At 36.1% G+C, this 19741-nt stretch overlaps 1 protein-coding gene across 10 annotated transcripts in view; it reads right to left on the minus strand.

The window, feature by feature from the left end:
• Eya4 (EYA transcriptional coactivator and phosphatase 4) overlaps window positions 1-19741 on the minus strand; it is a 242822-nt gene that overhangs the window by 126492 nt on the left and 96589 nt on the right. The window contains exon 3 of one of the 10 annotated variants that reach the window (XM_076928121.1): window positions 11920-12019. The exons of the other annotated variants lie outside the window; for them this stretch is intronic. The gene's annotated coding sequence lies outside the window, so the exon portion shown is untranslated. The remainder of the gene's footprint in view (window positions 1-11919; window positions 12020-19741) is intronic. 10 annotated transcript variants of the gene reach the window in all.

Genomic DNA, 19741 nt, shown 5'->3' on the forward strand with positions numbered 1-19741 from the left:
TAAAGTAACAATTTTAATTACCTTCCAACAAAGAACATCAAAGGAAACAGATCCACAAAACACAAATGTCACACATACAACAGGGCAACAGAAGAGAGAACACCATTAACCATATAACTTGAAGTAATATTTAATTAGCTTGCCACAAAAACCTTTACAAGTGGAAGCTACTTTGATTTTAGTGGTACTCAGTCAGTTACTGTCACAATTTTTTTTCACTCTAAATATTTGTTGATTCTAAATATGTGGGTATAGACTCCCTCCTGACTGGACAACATATCCCCACAGCAGAATGACTGATTGGGTCTAATTGTTGTGAAGGTCTCATCCTAGGTAAACCTACTAAATAATTGAGATACACTTACAATTGTTTCCTTTTTTGACCTCCGTCAAAACAGCTTTCTGAGATCTGGGTCGAAGCACGATTTATCTGCTTCTCTCTGTGCACAGTCCTGAAGTCATCTGGCTTTTGTATTTCTCTAACAGCTATATTACCTTTAAAATCGCCTTGTACTGTTTCCCTAAAGTAAGTGGTGTGGCTGCCCCGGGACTCTGCACAGAGAACCCTTTCCTTTCTGTGTGGTGACACTTTGCTCTAGAGTTATGCTGTTCAATTTTAAAAGATTCCAAGAACATTTATAAAGAATGTGGAGGAGGGGAGAGAAAATTCAAAATTGAGAAAAAAAAAAAAAAAGAAAAAGAAAAGAGCAGTAAGTCTCATTCTCCCTTGCCCCTTAAGAACTTACAACCAAAGAAGTTATAACACAAAGTTCTATGTATACCTATTGGTATTTGCTTTTAGAATCATTTTAATAAGCATATTTCAGTAGTTTAGTAAATGTTTATTAAAAGATAGAAATCAAAATAATGGTAGTCTTTTGGAAAATAGTAATTTCAGTTCAGAGAGAAGCAGGAGACAGCCAGAGTCAGTGTGAGCAGCTCAGCGAATCCCACTGCAGACCACGTGAGAAAGATCACCAGCTGTACTAATTTATTCTTCCTTTCACCTTGATGGTTCCTAAACACTCTAACTTTGGCAGTAAATCAGTTTTCACAGATACTTAGAACCAGGGGACATTTTCTCCTCTTGAACTATGTTTTATGGTGTGTGTGTGTGTGTGTCTGTGTATGTTTGTGTGTCTGTGTATGTATGTGTGTCTGTGTGAGTATGTGTATGTATGTGTGTCTGTGTGTGTCAGTATGCATGTGTGTCTATGTGTATGAGTATGTGTGTGTGTATCTGTGTATATTTATGTGTCTCTGTGTGTGTGTGTCTGTGTGTGAGAGTATGTGTGTCTGTGTGTGAGTTTGTGGTGTGTGCATCTGTGTGAATGTGTGTGTGTAAGTGTGTGAGTGTGTATACATGTTTCTGTGTGTGTATGTCTCTGTGTGTGTAAGTCAGTGTGTTTGTATGTGTATGTGTGTGTGTCTGTGTATCTGTGTGTGTCTGTGTATGAGTGTGTGTGTGTGTGTGTGTGTGTGTGTGTGGTGTATAGAAGGAATAAATGAGTACACCAACAGCACACCTTCCTTAGTTGTCAAACAAATCTTTGCTCTCTCGGTGTGCTAATTCACCACCTCTCATGCCTTTAATGCCTTTAATACAGCAAACAGCAGTTTATGTTCTCTTCATCTTGTGGCCTACAAACCTAAGGTTGTGTTTAAGTGATTTAAGACAAAGCATTTCAAAGGTTTCTATACCAAGGTTTTAAATCAAAGTACATACTGTCTGAAGTTTATTTCCAAATACAGGGAAATAAACAATAAAATATTTTAAGACTTTAGAAGTTAAACTTGTTCTTATAATGTAGTTCCAGAAAAATTAAAAAAAAATCTCATTAATGGAAGAAAGCATTCATCCTCTTATGTCTTATAAAGTGATGATTATTAAGACGGGCACACCTCAGATCTCATGAAAGGAAAACTCCTCTCCAGATTCCAAAACAAGTTACCTAGAAAATGAAGTCTTCAATTGAAGTGACTGGGGATAGATTTTAAAATCTTGTAAACTGCAACTGTTAAGGGAAGTCTTAAGTCTTCTGTTACAGTTTCACATTGATGGCAGAACCTCTTATCAGTTATCACCTTACCTGCCTTACTTTACCTTCCACCATTAATGTAATTAAAGTTTTTAGAGTAAACAAAGACAAATTCTATTTTCTACGTGAAGTATGGACAGATTAAGAATTTTTCCTCAAATAAACTTCCTTGCCCAATTTCTAGACATATTTATTCTAACATGTTTACTCTAAACATATTCGTCTTAATTAGGAAAAAAAAAAATCTGCTCTGAAACGGAAGTGCCACAAGTTAAAAGCAGGTCTAATTGTGCCACACAATAACAGCATGGATAAGGCTTCCGTCAAAAGCTAACTATAACTTACCTCGAGTTCCAAACTCCCGAAACAGATTCCAGTTGTATCTGGAAGTGAGTTTTGTGCATGTGTGTGTGTGAAGTTCAACAGCCAATAAATTCCATTCTGCAGTGTCAGGAAAATGAAGCCCGGCCCCAGAATTACAGCACGCGGAGAATTTTATGGTCCCTAGTCAACATTCAGGTAGCCTTAAAAATACTTTCCTGAGGCACGGACCCTCTGGCTTCCTGAACAGTGCCTCCATGTAGGTTAACTAGACAGAGGCCTGGGGACTCCACACACTTGGCTCAGGATGCTGGCTTTCCACACCCTTCTGTGTAATAGTAAGATGACTTGCTGGCTGAGGCTGAGTCCATCACAGCTCCGAAAGCCCTATAAGATCTGATGTGCAGCATTTATCTGAAAGTACTTTGACAAAGCCACACGGCTTGGTGGAGTCCCCAGGCTCTGTCTACCTGCTGTCATAGGACACATTCACAGCCCATTGTTGTGTGTCTCACAGAATTAAAACCTTGTATTAGGTTTTCCAAACAGCAGATTTCACTTGAAATTTTTCTTAAAGCAACATAGTTTGTGGCGAGATAACCTCAATTAAGGTAATACTCTTTATAGTTTCCAACTTACTTTGCATTTGGGTTTGTTTTCAAAAGGACAGATCTTGTGAGGTTTCAGTTTCGTTATTCTCTCCAGTTCTCACACTCAAAGTGTTCTTTCCTTTTTAGCACACAAGGTACAAAAAGGGAGAATAATTACATTCTTGTTTAACTTGCTTTTGTTGCTTATTCATTAAAGGCGGAAGAAGCTCATGCAATTAGGATTATGTGTAAAGGATCATCCTTCTATGTATAATTTTTTCTAAGATAAAGCCTGTTCATATTTACAAACAAGAAGGCATGCGTTAAATTTCAGTGGAACACAAACAGATCAGGAAGAGCTGAATTCTAGACAAGTTTCTTATTGAGAATTGGTCTTCTTTTTTTTTTCTTCTTAGTTTGCCAGATCATTATTTTCTTTGCAGAAAGTAACATGTCTTTAAAAATGTATCTCACCTCTTAAAAAATGTATCTCATCCATTTAAAAATGCAATGCATTCCCTTAAAAATGTAACTAACTAAAAACAAAGATAAATTCACATCCCGAGTTCTTACTAAATTTCAGCCTAGCATTTATAAGCATTGAGGGAATTACTGCCTCCAATTTTTTTATGCTATTTCTCAGATAATTGATTTTCCTCTTGGTTTTTTGTTTGTTTGTTTGTTTTTTATATTTTCATCTAGGTGCTGGATGATTTTGTGGCCTGTAGAAAGAGAGTAAATGGCTCATCTAAATAAATCACAGTCTGGAATCACTTTTATAGATTCTCATTCTCCAGGGAGGAGCTGATAAAAGGCGTTTCCTATTTTAACTCTGGGCCTTGGAGACAGAAACCACAGAGCTTCAGCAACTGAAGTTGGCTCTGTCTACCAACTGATGCCTCTGTTTCTGCTTCTGCTGTAGCTGCAGAGATGGGCAAGCTAAGGGAACACCTTACAACTGTAGCTGGCACTAGCCTCCAGACTTGTGTCATGGTAACGCTTAAATGATGGAGAGATGCCTAACTGTATTCAAGTTCATAAAAAGTGTCTCTTCTATGGGAGTACCAGAGAGCCTACATCGACGAGGACAGGTCTTCCTGCTTAGTATGTTTTGGACCACTAAAAACAATATCTTATATCTAAATCTTCTCAAGGAATTATATTTTTAAGTACCAGAAAAGATGCTTTGGAGACATCTACTTTCTTAAGGAACTGTAAGTCATTCAATATTTACTGTATGTTTATGGTTGCGGCAGCGTTCATTGGAGCAAAATATTTGTCTGTTGCTGGTACAGTAGGGACTCACTCATCCATGCCTAAAACTCTAAGAAGGATAACGTCAGCTCTCTGTACATTAAGGGTGGTTTGTCATTTTTTTCTTAATCACATGCAAGTGGACTCAAAGCTCTATGAACACTGATGTAAAAATGAGTGTTTGTTCAGTTTGTCTTCTTAGCGAATCCAAATAATTACAAACTTTCTGATAAGTAATGAAATCTTATTTGTGTGTATCATGGCTTACTAAAGTGAGTGATATGCCTTTATTTATGCCATGATATCCAAGAAAGAAAACGGCATTCAAGTTTTGTTAACACTTTATGAAGAGCAAGTATTGCAACACTCTTCTGCATCCAATGCAGTAGCTAGAGCATGGGTAGAAACAAATACATGACATTGTTTCCAAATGTTAGTTTCCCTGCTACAAAATTGTGGTTTTCATCAAGACCACTGGTGGGAGCCTACTTAGTTTTTCAATATAAACAATAGGTTGTTGAAGATTTCATTTACCAAATACTTCATGTAATGATATCTTTTTCATTACCTTATATTTAAAATTCCATCTAGTTCTCAATCAATGCTGATAATTATAATGAGATTGTAGGGGCAAATGAGATACTACTAAAGTTGCCCCAGTTAAAGAAAAAAGCAGCAGGGGTGTCTTATTGGTAAAAACATTGCTTGCTTTCCATTATACTTTATAGTATGAAACTGTTGTGCTGATCTCCCAAAATTATATTGTCCTTCAGATTTTATCTGTGAGGATGAAGGTTTGCCCCACATTAGATAAGAGTAAAAATATTACAAACTGCTGACAGCTGGTCCATTATACATACGTAGTGACTTGCACAGTATGAGTGCCACCTGGCATTTGTCAAATGCGTGACTTTCCTTCAAAGGAATATGCAAAGTAGAATTAGGTCTAGCCAATCTTGGCACCTGTTAGGTTTGAGCAAAGTCTCAACAAACTTTGCTTTGAATAAACAAAAAAAGATCATTTACTGCAGCTTCCTGGCATGCCCCATTTATTAACCCCTTTGCTGTTCGGTGTCCATAACTTGCAGGAATCTGTTGATGCTCTAGCATTTGATACACTTTCTGTCTTCCCCACTTTGTGCCACACACACACACCCACTTTTGCATTATCTGATGCCTTTCCACTCTAAAATGATGAAATATCTTCAAGACCTTTTGTAGCATTTCACAATTAACTATGAGATACAAACCTAGATAATTCTAAGGAAAGATACTTGAAGCTGAGAGATTAAGGTAGGACCACCACCATGAGAAAACAAGGGAGACGTATAGTCACGTAATTTTGACAGCAATTACAAAATGACAACAGAGAGAAAATGACTGAAGCTTGATCCAAATACAAATACCATCCATAATTGCTAGCCGTGCAATGATTGTATATATAAAAATTAAATAAAAACCACAAGCAATGTGTGATGTCTACAGAATATAAACTCAAGATGGATACCTACCTATACATAAACTTTTAGAGAGCCATCACTATGCCACTATGTAACAAACAGCATATGGTATCAAGGTGAAGATTATACCCAGTTTGTTTAATCACCTTTGCATTTTAAGACTGACACACTCAACAAATATTGAAAAAACACGTGATAATTTCAAAGAATGAAACAGGTTGGGAGGGTGGGATTATTGGCAATGCCTAAACTGCTCCAAATCATTGAAATGTCACACTTATTTAGATAATTATTATTATCCTACATATTCAATTCTGTGTCTACAAATTGTAGACTCCATGATTTTTTATAACTACCAGAGATCTACCCTCTCACTTCTTCCTGTTTAATTCATATCTCTACATCAGTATCTCACATTCATCTCAATTCTAATAGTTTCAGTGCCTGGCCTTTGGTGTTTCTCTGCTGGGCCTAGTTGTACTGCACAATCTTTCCCACACATGCAAAGTCTGCAAGCAGAGTTACTGGGTTTTCTATATACCTCTACATCTAATGGCATCTTCAGAATTATTGACTGTGACCTTCAAACTCAGTCTCAAATATGCTTGCCTCTCTCAATTTCCTCAGCCATAAAACCTTGTTTTAACTGCGTTTTCATAGTATTAACTATCTCCTTACTTTCTACATTCTGATGTTCTTGTATTGGTGGTCTCCATGACTGGGTAGGCACAACCCTTCCCAAGACAATTGAATTCTTAGAGATGAGACAGTACAAGGATGCCTGCTGTTCACATAGAAATTAACAAATCACAGCAGTAGGGCAAAACATGACAGTATGCACTCAGCCACCTCCTTGATTAGCTCCTCATACACAGTCATTTTCCTGCATTAACTGTATTTTCTGCCACTGTGCCAGAAAGCATCTGACAGTGCAGCTTGAGAGAGAAAGAATTGGTTTGACCCATGGGTTCTGAAATTTTAGCCAATCAAAAGCTGGAATACTTTTCTTTAGTTTCTTCTCAGATATTTGTTTATGAAAGTGAGAGTCACAGTAATACACAGATCATAGAGATAGTCAGTGAGACCTTTATTCAACTATATGAGTATTCCTACAGTCTAGAACAATTCAATGTAACAAGAAAAATTGAAATGGCTAAGCCAGAATAAGTCTGACATTTGTTCTCTTGCTCTTCTGGATGGAAGCTGCCATCCAGAAACCTCAACCCCTCTTCTACTGACTGTTCTCATAACCTAAGAGTGGGATGAAAATGGAAGGAGGGAATCAATAAACAAAGACGGACAGATAGCTTATTTAGTACACAAGATACATTTACTTTCTGGTTTTTTAACCATCACTTATACCATATTTATTTAACATATCTTATACTCAACCATTAAAACTTCATGCTCATTAAATATACTTTCCTTTTTCATTTGGCAGTGAGCTCAGGGATCGATCTAAAGACTAATATTTTCAAACCAGGCTATGCTCCATATTGTATCAGCAAGATCACCATTATTGACATCATCTAGTTTATCTGGAAACCTCTTTTACTCATGAGCCATTTGATGGTTTGAATGTGCTTGGCCCAGTGAGAGGCACTATTAGGAGATATGTCATTAGGAGGCATTATTGGAAGAAGTGTGTTACTGTGGGGATGAGCTTTGAGAGATCCTCTTCCTAGCTGCCTGGATATCAGTTTTCTACTGTTTGCCTTTGGAACGAGATGTAGAACACTCAGTTCTCCCAACAGCATGTGTGCCTGGACACAGCCATGTTTCTCGCCATAATGATAATGGACCAGAACCAATAAGCCAGCCCCAATTAAACGTTGTCCTTTACAAGAGTTGGCTTGATCATGGTGTCTGTTCGCAGCAGTAAAACCCTAACTAAGACAAGGCATAGCTACTTGGTGGTTTTTCTCTTCAGGTGACTAGAGTTTGGGTTTCTCAGAAACAGATTTTTTATGGAACATGTTCTCCTCGAAGGCTGTTGCTGTTTTGTAGAAATGACAGCATCTTACTTTTTCTATGTTTCATCAATGGGATTATGAGAGTTTTTCAAGGCAATGAGATGATGCTGAGAATGACTATGCTTCCATTTATCATCTTCCAATATGTGAGGTTTGGAATAATGATGTACTCTTTCTAGGACAGTAAGAGCTTAAATGTTAGTGAGTACTTCACCTATCATTTTCTATGAGACTTTTTCTCTTTCATAGAAACTTCCCAAGAAAGCCAAGGTTCCCTGTAAAAGCCAAGACCACTCTAAGAAACTTTTCGCTGGTCTTCTAATGAAGTCTAAAGTTGACAACATAGGTTTAAGGAAGGGCTGAACTCTAAAATGTCTCCAAAATGTAAGAACCCTAAGGACAAACATTCCCTCAACAACAGTTGCTCACCCATTACCTTCATCTCTCTGGGTGAACTAGTCAGTGTTACACATATTTACAAAAGTTGCAGATTCTCTTCTGCTCAAGGTAGGAGACTGAAATCATAACTGAAGCAATTTGAAACTTCCTTTCAGGTAGGGTGGCTCATTGGACCATATTTCCCATCAGGTACAAATCAAGCTTCCTTGTTCTAGTATGAAGGAAATCTTCACATGTGGAGTAAAGGCAGCAACATCCAGAACGTCTTGATGACAGTTTACTTTATGTCACTTCCAAGTACATGCATGGTGTAACCTCAAATTCCTCCTCACTTTAGACACTTGAGTATGTAGACAAAAATAAAAGAAGCTTCAGGCACACTACGCTTTTGGTTTAGTTGAGATACAGATGGTCATTAGGGGATGGTGTACAGCTTGCTGTAGAGAAATAAATCCTCAAACATCTCAGCTTGTAAAGCCAACCACTAGGACTTAGGCAAAAAGCTGCTTCCACATGCAATCACTATTATCTGTAGCATCTAGAGGCAACAATACCTCGTGGGTGCTTGGAAAAATGGTATTGTGTGATCTGCTGATTTTCAGAAAAGGAAAAGAACTTAAAAAGAAATCTTGGAGACAGTAGTTAGTATAGAGGGGACTCAGAGCCTCTGTCTTTCTTCCACCATCTTCTTATTGAGACATCTGTTTTTCTTAGACTGAACATGTATTTATAGTACTCATTATGAGAAATGAGGAAACCAGTGCTCATTATGTTGCTATGGATTGTTCTCAATAACAAAGCAAGAAAAAAAAATCTTCTGGCCTTAGGCCCATGAACCATGCTGCTGGATTTATCCTACCTGATACTAACAGGCTAGCACAGAACACAGTGCTTGCCTGTGTACAGCTATCCAAACAGCATCAAATGATTTGACACAGCTTCAATATTGAGAAAACTGTTTGTTTCCTTTAGAGATATTTATGTCCCATTCTGAAAAAAAAAAAAAAAAACTTCCATGTCAGTATCAGGCACCATGTCTGTCTATGATTAGCGAGGGAAAAGGGTCGCTGACAGGTAAATTAGCCATTGCCCTGATGTTATATCTAGATGCTGCCTGTCTGCAAGGTGCCAACACCATGTCTTCTGCATTTGAAGACAGAAACCTGACTGTATTTGTTAAGCTCAGTTTGGATAAGTATGTAGTGACATGGTTTACTTAGATCTTTGGTTCCTATACAGCTCTGCAAACAGGCATTATTAACAATACATTCTGAAGCTATTAAAATGTATTGAAAAGATCGTAAGGAAATAGATGATTTTTAAGAATTTCCTAAATGTGAGCAATTTTATAAACAGTATGGTTGTCATTTGGACTATGCTTTATCTCATAGGTAAAGATTTCAAAGTAAAATCAATTTTATAACTAAGAAATATACATCACTGTTTCATCAACAAAATCTTCGGAAATGTGTAATTCTAATTACAAATACCAAAACTGTCTCATCTCTCTAATCTTAAACTCTTTTTCCATTTTTCCAAGGTTGGCTTTTGAAGAGCCCAAGCAAAGCAGTCAAGAGAAAATATGAACAGGACAGCACACAGAGCTCTTAATCACAGATGATCTACACATGCTTTAAGAACAAAATATACTGATATCTTCAAAAACAGACAAGGGATGACTGACATCAAGTGAGAGAAACATTGAGAACAGAAAACCTAGTATTCAGGTATGTGAATCCAGAAGATCTTTCTGCAGAGGCAACTCTACCTCCAAGCTCTGACTCTCCATTGTCAGAGGGTGTCTCAGATCAAGATGACAAAAACCTTCAGTTGGGGTGAACCTGGGCAAGTCATCCTTAGTTCTCAATATCTGCCTTAGAACCACATGATCACTGTTCCCTGGCCCTGACACATAGACATGAAACCAGAATCTTCTGAATCTCCAATGATTGTTGTAAAATACTCTTTATAAATGTTCATTAGTTTTATTTGTCAGCTTGACATACACAGTTATTGGGGAAGAATCTCAATGACTGACTGTCTAGAACAGGTTAGCCTGTGGGCATGTTTATGGGTGATTGTCCTGATGATGTTATTTGGTTTTGGAAGACCAACTCCACTGTGAACAGTATTGTTCTGTGGGCTTTGGTCTTGAAATATCTATAACTATGTCATCTATCTAAATCTAGATAGATATACACATATAAAAAGAGATGTAGATATACATATATAGATACATAAATATCTATATAGATATATTTTTATATATGTATATGGATATATAAATATATAGGCAGCAAATAGATATATATCTACATAGACATATATGTATATAGGTATATAGATACATGAAATATATATGATAGATAAATAGATAATAGTTAAATAGATGATAAATAAATGATAGATTAGATAGATAGATAGATAGAGAGATAGAGAGATAGAGAAATAGATAGATAGATAGAAATGAGTGGAGACAATGAGAGTTAGCCAAGCACTAGAAGCACATGGGAATTCATTTCTCCTTTTTTGTCTGTGGATGCAATATGTCTGTTTTAAGTTCCTGCCACCTTGATTTCCTTGCAGGGATGGACAGTAACCTAGAATTGTGAGCTAAAAATAAACACTTTCTCCCATAAGCTGTCTTTTTGTCAATGTATTTTATCACAGCAACAAAAATGAAACTAAGATGATAAACATGCTTTTAAAAACGACAGAATTCTGAATCAGATGTCAGATTGTTCCTCCCCCAGGGTGCTGTGTTCCAGTTACCCTGAGTCCTTCCAGCATCCTGAAAACAAACTCTTCTCTCCTTGAGATGCCTGAGACACACTCTGTGAGACTGTCTCTGTTGTCCTTGAGTCCTTGGCTTCAATTTCACTTCTGTATAAACTGCTTTCCTGACGACTTGCCCTGAAGCAGTTTTCCTCTGTTCCTCAATACCATCTCATTTTTCTTCTTAACAAACACAATGTGAATGTCACGTCTTTGATGTCTCCCTAGCTGTCAATCATACACTCTGTGCAATCTAGGCCCCTTCTTTATCCTGTCAGCTTTCTCACAGGAGCAATGGTGGGCAGTCAACAATTGTTTATGAATGCCTGAATGAACAAATACAAAATGTGAGACAATATTGGCACTTTCCCCAAAGCGGACAAATGGGAATAACTTTTTGGAAATATTCCACTATAAATTTAGCATTTCAACTAAAACAATACTTATTTGGTGCGTTGACTGGGTTAAGCCTAGGACATGTGAAGCCCCATTAAATCTAGTAATTGCTTTTTACTTGTAAGTTTGACACAGAATTGTAGCTATGGATTCATTTCCTAACAATGAAAAAAATTGGGCTCACCTCTTCAGTTTTTTATTTGATCCTTGGAATATTTCTCAGTTCCACTGAAAATACTAATTGAAAATTTAGATGTGTAGTGACCTTCTGAAGTCACAAACGGTTTTCTTATGTTCAAGTTAGTTTCAGACATATGGTTTCTGCTGTGTTGAAGCACAAACTTCAATAAAATTTACAGTAAGTCAACAGCAGCTATGAAGTTAATAGTGGGGTTCATTTGCCTTAATTCAAACCATATTGAAAGGGAAATGACATCACAACAAGATTTCACAGTCCCTCATGTCAACAGGGCTAGTGCTGTGTAGGGATAGATACATAGGCAGACACACTACCCAACTGCTTCCACAATACATACTACATATGAGTAACTTTACATGATATCTACATGATTACATACATATTTTAATCTATTAAAGCATCTTTCTCTAAATAACATTAAGTATTAACCAAATGTAAAATCTATGCACCATAAATGTCTAATCATTTTAAAGGCTTTTTCCTGTTCTTAACTACAAAACAAACAACACTCACAAAGTTGGTGAACTTTAGTCAGAAGACAGCTTTCTGCAGTGTGGTCTTCTGGGTCTGAGAAGAAGACTGACTAAGAAGCTGTTGAGATCTTTGATCTGACCTGGAAGAGGAATAGTTCAGATATTTGACCTGACCTGGAAGAGGAGGTGTTTCCGTTTGTGTCAGTTCTAAAAAGTATAAAATAAGAATGTAAAGGGACTACAGAAACTACGAACAATAATTTCTCCAGTTCAAAAATCTAGAAGAGAAAGTGTTTGCATTTGTGTAAGTTTTAAAGTGTATAAAATAAGAATGTGAAGGCATCACAGAAACTATGATCGGTTTCTCCAGTTCAAAATTATCTTGCAATATTGTTAAGTATCAGTTTGATTAGACTGGAAAGCTCCCCTTTGTAATGTTTATTTGGCTATTTTAACAACATTCTGCTGTTTCTGTAAAACTGACTTTTCTTTGAGAAGAGTAAAACATTTTCCATTTTACTGGTTAGGAAATATGTAGAAAGGAGACCAGTAAAACTTTTTCTGTCCTGTTATAATACAAAGCAAACGTCTAAAATAAGTCACTCAAGAACAGAAAGGCTTAACACTACAAAAAGAAGAAGAAAATTTTAAAAAATGAATAAACAAATATTGTTTAAGGAACACTGCAGGAAAAAATCAGTAAGTATATACACTAGTTCTACTTCAATAATTCTTAATAAAGTGTACAATAAATAATGAATCAAAATAGAAAATTTGAGCCCAGAATCACAATTTAAGAAGCTGATTCTCATCATTAGTCTAAGTTTAATTTTTTTTAAATTGATTCCAATTAGTTACAATCAATAGTTAAAGGTGATTTAGTGACTACTGTGTAAGTGTATATTGACTGTTTTATTATTACATTTTTTTCTACTAAAAGTTTGTTACATCTGCCATGGTATGGTGGTACAATCCTAACACTTGTGAGTTGAAAGTGAACAAGAAGTTCATTCATGTTTAATGTATAGGTTATACACAAATTCTGAATATAATTTTTATATGTCTAATTCTCTGAATAAAATAAATTTTCAAAGAGAACATTTTTGGTCAAAACAATTTGCTAGACTATGTATTAAAATATCTATGGACCAAAAAGATAGACTGTCTAGTCCATTGTTAAAAACTAATTTTTTAGTAAAAAGCTGGTGGTTCTAAGAAGAAGCTAAGTTCTAAAGAAAGGTTTTGTTTTAAGATTTACCCCAAAATATCACCTCTCTTTCTCTCTCTTGCTCTGTGTGTGTGTCTCTCTGTCTCTCTCTGTCTCTGTCTCTCTCTCTCTCTCTCTCTCTCTCTCTCTCTCTCTCTCTCTCTCTCTCTCTCTCTCTCTCACACACACACACACACACACACACACACACACACACACACAACCTAGCTCAATCTGTTTTCAATGAATTTGTGTTCTCACTTCATACAGAAGCTACCTTCATAAACAGAAATGTTTTTCACATCTTTATTTTTCCTCTGGCATGACTTTTAATAAATTACAGAACTCTATTCCTTTCTTCTCTTACAAACTATTCTTATTCCAAAAGCCCTCCCAGGAATGTAGTTTTAATTTTTTTATGGAATTTCTTATAAAAGACTTGGCAGAAAAGAAGCAGTATAAGGAGAGGAAATGTGTACACATTTGGGATTGGTGAGCAAAAATTTTTTATCAAAATTACAAGAAAGTCTGCATCAGAAAAATTACAATAAAAAGACAAAACCTTAGTTACTGTGGGGAAGGAAATTAGCATACGCCATACAGTATAGAGTAAGGACACTTGCTGGGGCTTTTCTTCTACCAAGACTATCCTGACTATTTTTTGCCACTATAAATTTTCAAAGATGGCACCTATCACCCCCAGTTTCAAATAATGATAATAAAAATGGCGCTTATTTTTTGTGGGATATTTTCCCTAGCTGGTTAAAAGATTACAATGTTATCTGTCTGGAGTTTGTCGTTATACAACTCACTCAAGAATGGGAGGCACTTGGTTACAGAATCTACAAACAGGGATTTCAGGAGCATATATAGAACATCTGTTACCTAAATCATCTGGGAAAACAAGTGTTTTAGAATTTGGAGATTATTGGATGAGAATTCTCTTGAAAAATGTAACCAAAATATAGACATGAAATTTACATTTATGTTTCAAAGTTACCTCATAGCACAATAGGAATTCTATATAATATTTTAAATTGTTTTGTATAGAAAACAGATTTTTTTAAAGTGTTAAATTTTCTACTTATGGTGTCATGCCATGCAAACACTTACAGAGTTTTAGAACACAACTTAGTGGCAGAGTGCTTACTGATCATGGACAGAGCCCTGGACTCAATACCTGTGTAATATTTGACCTTAGATTTTGGTTTCTCATATTAGGGACATCCAAACTATATAACCCACTGCAAACACACATGCTCTTACCATGTCTTCAACTTTCATTCAGATACTTTGAAAATGCCATGAATTGGTTCAGGCACTTAGGTATCAGTGTAATTTGGTTCTATAAGCTTTCTAGAAAAGATTGGGATAGAGAGACATCATCTTTATCATTTTACTGAGGTGGGTACTACAAGTCTCTGGTTTCTAAACCTTCACTAGCAAACAACTCTGTAAAAAATAATTGTTAAGTATGGCTTTTCATTGATGAAAATTTTGGTCTTTTAACTTTGAATGACAGAAATGGTCTCACATGGAGAGAATTGAGAACAGGCAAAGGAAATTGATCACTAAAGGATTGTACTCAAATTTTCTAACCATATAGATATAAAGTATAAAAATTGCAGAATGCTGTACTACCTGTCCTTGAAATCTGAGAGTTTTAAAACTTCAAAGCTATGTATATAGAAGACTGTGATTGTCTAATGATGACCACAAGGCAGGAAATCCTGTGTGACATTTTGAAAGTTTTCTGAGCTGCAGCATTCAGAACTTCTTAAAGGACTTGATACTAAAATTTTTTAGAACCTACATAGAAAACTATACAAACGGTTTCTTGCATATTTGCTAATAAATATAAGAACAAAATTATATATATAGCATAATTTGACTTAATATTTCTTTCATTTTTTTGCCTTGGACCAAAGTTTAGGCAGGACAATGGAGTATCTCAGTATTAATCAACAGAGCTAAAGGACTTTTACTTACATACACAAATGCACACACGCTTGCATGCATACATGCATGCACCCACATGCATAATACACACACACATATATACACACACATACATACACACACACACACACACACACACACACACACAGAGGGAGAGAGAGAGAGAGAGTCAAATAGAAAACCACCATAGAAGCATGTTCATAATCATAAGCCAATGCTTATGGAGAGATGTTAAAATGGAATATTTATTAATAAACAATTGAAAATGTCATGCTTCAAATTGATATTAAAAATAATACTTCAGCCTTCCAACAAATTATTCTGGAAAATTCCCTCCACTGCAGGAGAAACTGACACCTTCCTTGAAAATTCTAGCTGAGATTTTTTTTTTTAAATTGCATGTGATACCTACATCAAACTACTAAAATTACTGTCCACAAAATATATTATAATATTTTTCTATTTAAAATATTCCATGGACTCATTATTATGAACTTGTTGATACATGTCCTAAATATCATAAGTGTTGGGAATAACAGAATAATCAACTTATTCTTAAATGTCAACTGTGGTATTTTTTAACTGAAATGTGGTGCTTTCCTAGTGGTATTGAATTTGTTGGTTTAGCTATGGCTGATTGACTTTCCAACTTCTATGCTGTTTTTCAAGGCTCCTCCTCTTGTGAACCTTGGCTCTCACCTCAGGCCTTTGTCTGCCATATTTCTTTCCAGGCAGCTGCATTTCTGCCCCCATGACAGCCATGGTAAGTTTGTTAATAACAGGCCTATTGTTCTCTGTTTACTCTCAATTTGCATTTACAAGTGAGACATGAGTAACGGGAACTTTTCAAAAAATATGTACATGACTATATCATATTCTATATTATTATATATTAGAAAGAATTCTACACACTCATTTTCCTTTTAAGATAATCTCCAAGGGCTAAAGCTGTAGACCTTTGGTGTGTTTGCTTACTATACACAAGACCCTGAGTTCAACTCAAGCATGATAAACAATAAAAAAAAAAAAAAAGAAATAAAGAAAAGGGAAAAAGAAAAACTATATTTTCCAAATATTACATTACCTGTTTTATTTTTACCTGTTTTATTATTTTACCTATTTCTTTAAAATGTTGAATAAATGCTACAAATTAAAATTTGCCAAAACATGTTTAATAAAATTAATTTTCATTGTTATGTAATTTAAGCTATTTTCCTTTGCTATCTCATGTTTGTCTTTTTACTTCTAGAATGTTATTTCTTACAAAATATTCACCATAAATTCCTTCCTGGACATGAGATTACTTATAAAACCATCTACCAAACTGTGAGGTTCTGATGTGTGGTCAGATTTGGCCACACAAATCAGGTTACTCATACACAAGACAATAGTTAAAGTCCACAAAATGTTTGAACTATTAACCTATTCCAGGAACAAGATAAAGATACATTCAAAATGTATATTTTAAATTAATTTTGTTCTCTTAAAATATTATACTTAGTTGTAAGTTTTCTGAAATAAGAGATTAACTAACAATTATTCAAGAATGAGTATCAAATAAAAAAACTAGATTAAGAAAGTGCCATTTTCTCTAGTGCTAGTTTTTTTCTTTAACACTGAATTGTCTTACCATGTGTTATTTTAAATTATTCTTGATAATTTGTTTAGAAATAATTTAGGTAGGTGAGGAGAAAAAGGAAGCCTGCCAAACAAGCAACTTTGTTACCCTGCAATTAGTGGTTAAAATGAATGGTAAGAGTTGACTGGTGTCCTTTTCTTTTTTTTTTTCTTTTCTTTTTTTTTTAAACTTTTGTATGCATTTCAAATTGCCCATTAAAAATGCTATGGGAAAAGACCAGGCATACAGTTCCTAATGTTGATGAATTTGTACCAGGAATGTTGCCTGTGATAAAACATCTTTGTTTTCTTTTTTTTCATGTTATTTTTATTATTTGAGAATTTTATATCATGACCCTGGAGTAGTACACTGATTTCCAATTTTCCCAGATCTGCTACTCTACCCTTCTAACCCACCTGTTTCCCCCATTGAGAAGAAAAAGAAGAAGAAGAAGAAGAGGAGGAGGAGGAAGAGGAGGAGGAGAAAGAGGAGGAGGAGGACAAAGAGGAGGAAGAGGAGGAGGAGGATGAAGAAGAGGAGGAGGAGGAAAAGGAGGAGGAGAAAGAGGAGGAGAAAGAGGAGGAGAAAGAGGAGGAGAAAGAGGAGGAGGAGAAAGAGGAGGAGGAAGAGGAGGAGGAGGAGAAAGAGGAGGAGAAAGAGGAGGAGAAAGAGGAGGAGAAAGAGGAGGAGGAGAAAGAGGAGGAGGAAGAGGAGGAGGAGGAGAAAAAGGAGGAGAAGGAGGAAAAGGAGGAGGAGGAAGAAGAGGAGTAGGAGGAGTAGGAAGAGGAGAAGGAGGAGGAGGAAGAGGAGGAAGAAGAGGAAAAGGAGAAAGAGGAAGAGGAGGAAGAGGAGGATTAGGAAGATTAGGAAGAGGAGAAGGAGGAGGAGGAAGAGGAGGAGAAACAATTAGAAAGGTGGAGGAGGAGGAAGAGACATAAGAGGAGGAAGAGGAAGAAGAGAATAAGAAAGGAGGAAGGAGCAACTGACAAAGGGGGAGAGAAGAAGGGAAGAAAAAGAAAAGGAAGAGGAGAAGGAGTACTAGGAGGAGATGGAAGAAGAAGAAATAAGAAGAGGAAGAAGAAGAAAGGGGGGAAGGGTCCAATTTGTGTTGCCCATATATTCACTGGAGCATTCTTAAAATCCTTGTGCCCAGCCCCATAAAGCAGACTGAGTCCTTTCCCACCCAACCCCTTTTTCTAGAAGCCTTCAGTCGTGGAGATTGGACTTCAGCATCCTTATCACAGTTTTTAAGAGTTCTATCTTATAGCTTCCTGTCTAGGCTGTTACTTTCATCGTTGTTTTCCAATGAGAGAGAGAAAGGAAGGAAATGGATTTCGGTATACAGTATGAGTATCTGTAAGAAATGGTTGAGAGAGGGAACAGTGACAGCACAGTGACATTCCTGACCTAAGCTACTTAGAAGGTATTTCCTTTCCTGGTTGCAGGAATTCCTACTGCATTTTCTGTTTTGATTCATTGTGCTCTATCTGGTTTCCAACTCTCTGTCTCTCTGCTTCTCTGCCTCTCCTTCTTCTCTCTCCTTCTGTCTCTTTCTATCATCTATCTGTCTCATTTATCCTTATTATCTATCTATCATCTATCTATCTATTTATCTATCTATCTATCATCTATCTCTAGACCTTGAGCACAATAGTTAAACTACATTCACAACTCCCTGCTTTTCTGTTTTACTCTGGCTTGCCACTGTCTATAAACTAGCAAATCCTTTTACAACATTCTGTTCTACAAATGGCAAGGTATGACTTCAACACCATAAAACAGAAAATAAAACATCAGACCACTCCATGCCTAATAAAATAATAAAACATTTGTTTTTATTTAAACTAAAGTATTAAAGCGCGCGAGTGTGTGTGTGTGTGTGTGTGTGTGTGTGTACATGTGCTCAAAGCTTCTTTGCTCTTAGCTCACAGTGTTGCTTGGAGGCCTCTTTCTCAAATATAATCTAAATTTATTATGGGCTCATGTCTGCACAGGCCAGAAGAGAGTGTTAGATCCACTGACTTAGAGTTAGAGGCTTGGAGTTGTAAGACACAGATATGGGTGATATGGGTGCTGGGAACTGAACTCATGTCTTCTAGAACAGCAGTATATGCTCGTAACCACTGAGCCATCTCTCAGACACTGTGTTTTTTTTTTTTTTTTTTTTTTTGACACTGTCTTTTAAATGACTTAAATGAATCAGAATTATACTACAGGGGAAATATGAAAAAAAGACACAAAGTAATCAGTAATTTTGCTCAAGAACCTTACAAACCTAAATGTTATTTATTCATAGGGAGAAAATTTTGATCATATCAACTATACAAAAAGCATACAGATATCAAGACAAAAGAGCAAATACCAAGTATAGAACAACTAGCAGGATGGACAGCAACTCATCTGGATTTAAAAACTATCATTAAATGGTGAATAAAATTGCACTAAAGAGTATCATACAAAGTAATCCTGTTTTCCAGTAATTCCAAGTATACGTTCCTCTCTGATCCCCCTTTTTACACAGAATTATTTATTTGTTTAATTTATTTTGGTGTGTGCTTGCATGGAGGCCAACTATGTTGTAAGTCTTCTCTCCTACTTTTCACCTTAATCTTTGAAATAGGGAGTTTCAGTGAACCTGGAAATCTTTCCGCTAACCTCCGGTATATACCAGTTTCTGCTCCTATGGTATTGGTATCACAGACATACACTCCCGAACACTAAGTTTTTGCTTGGTGTTAGGAGTCCTAACTTGGTTCTTCACACATGCTTGTAACAAGCACTTTACCCACTGAGCCTCTCTGGGACCTATTACTTGTTTTTACTCTTATATACTGCACATATCCCTTAAAGTCACTGTGATATCCCTGAGTTTCTCAAAGCAGAAACTGGGTCTTCATCTTTATAATGTTACCAAAAATGTTTTAAGGATAATTTGGCCACATATCACCGTTAAAACAATGTATCAATTTTCATAGAATGCTGAACTGAAGTAAGAGGAAATTCCTCTGCATCATATGCAAATTTTGTGCTCTAGGCCCCATCAAGGGGTATAAATTAAGACTCAGAGCCTGAAGTCTA

The sequence above is a fragment of the Arvicanthis niloticus genome, chromosome 30, assembly GCF_011762505.2.
Source record: "Arvicanthis niloticus isolate mArvNil1 chromosome 30, mArvNil1.pat.X, whole genome shotgun sequence".
Lineage (NCBI taxonomy): Eukaryota > Metazoa > Chordata > Mammalia > Rodentia > Muridae > Arvicanthis > Arvicanthis niloticus.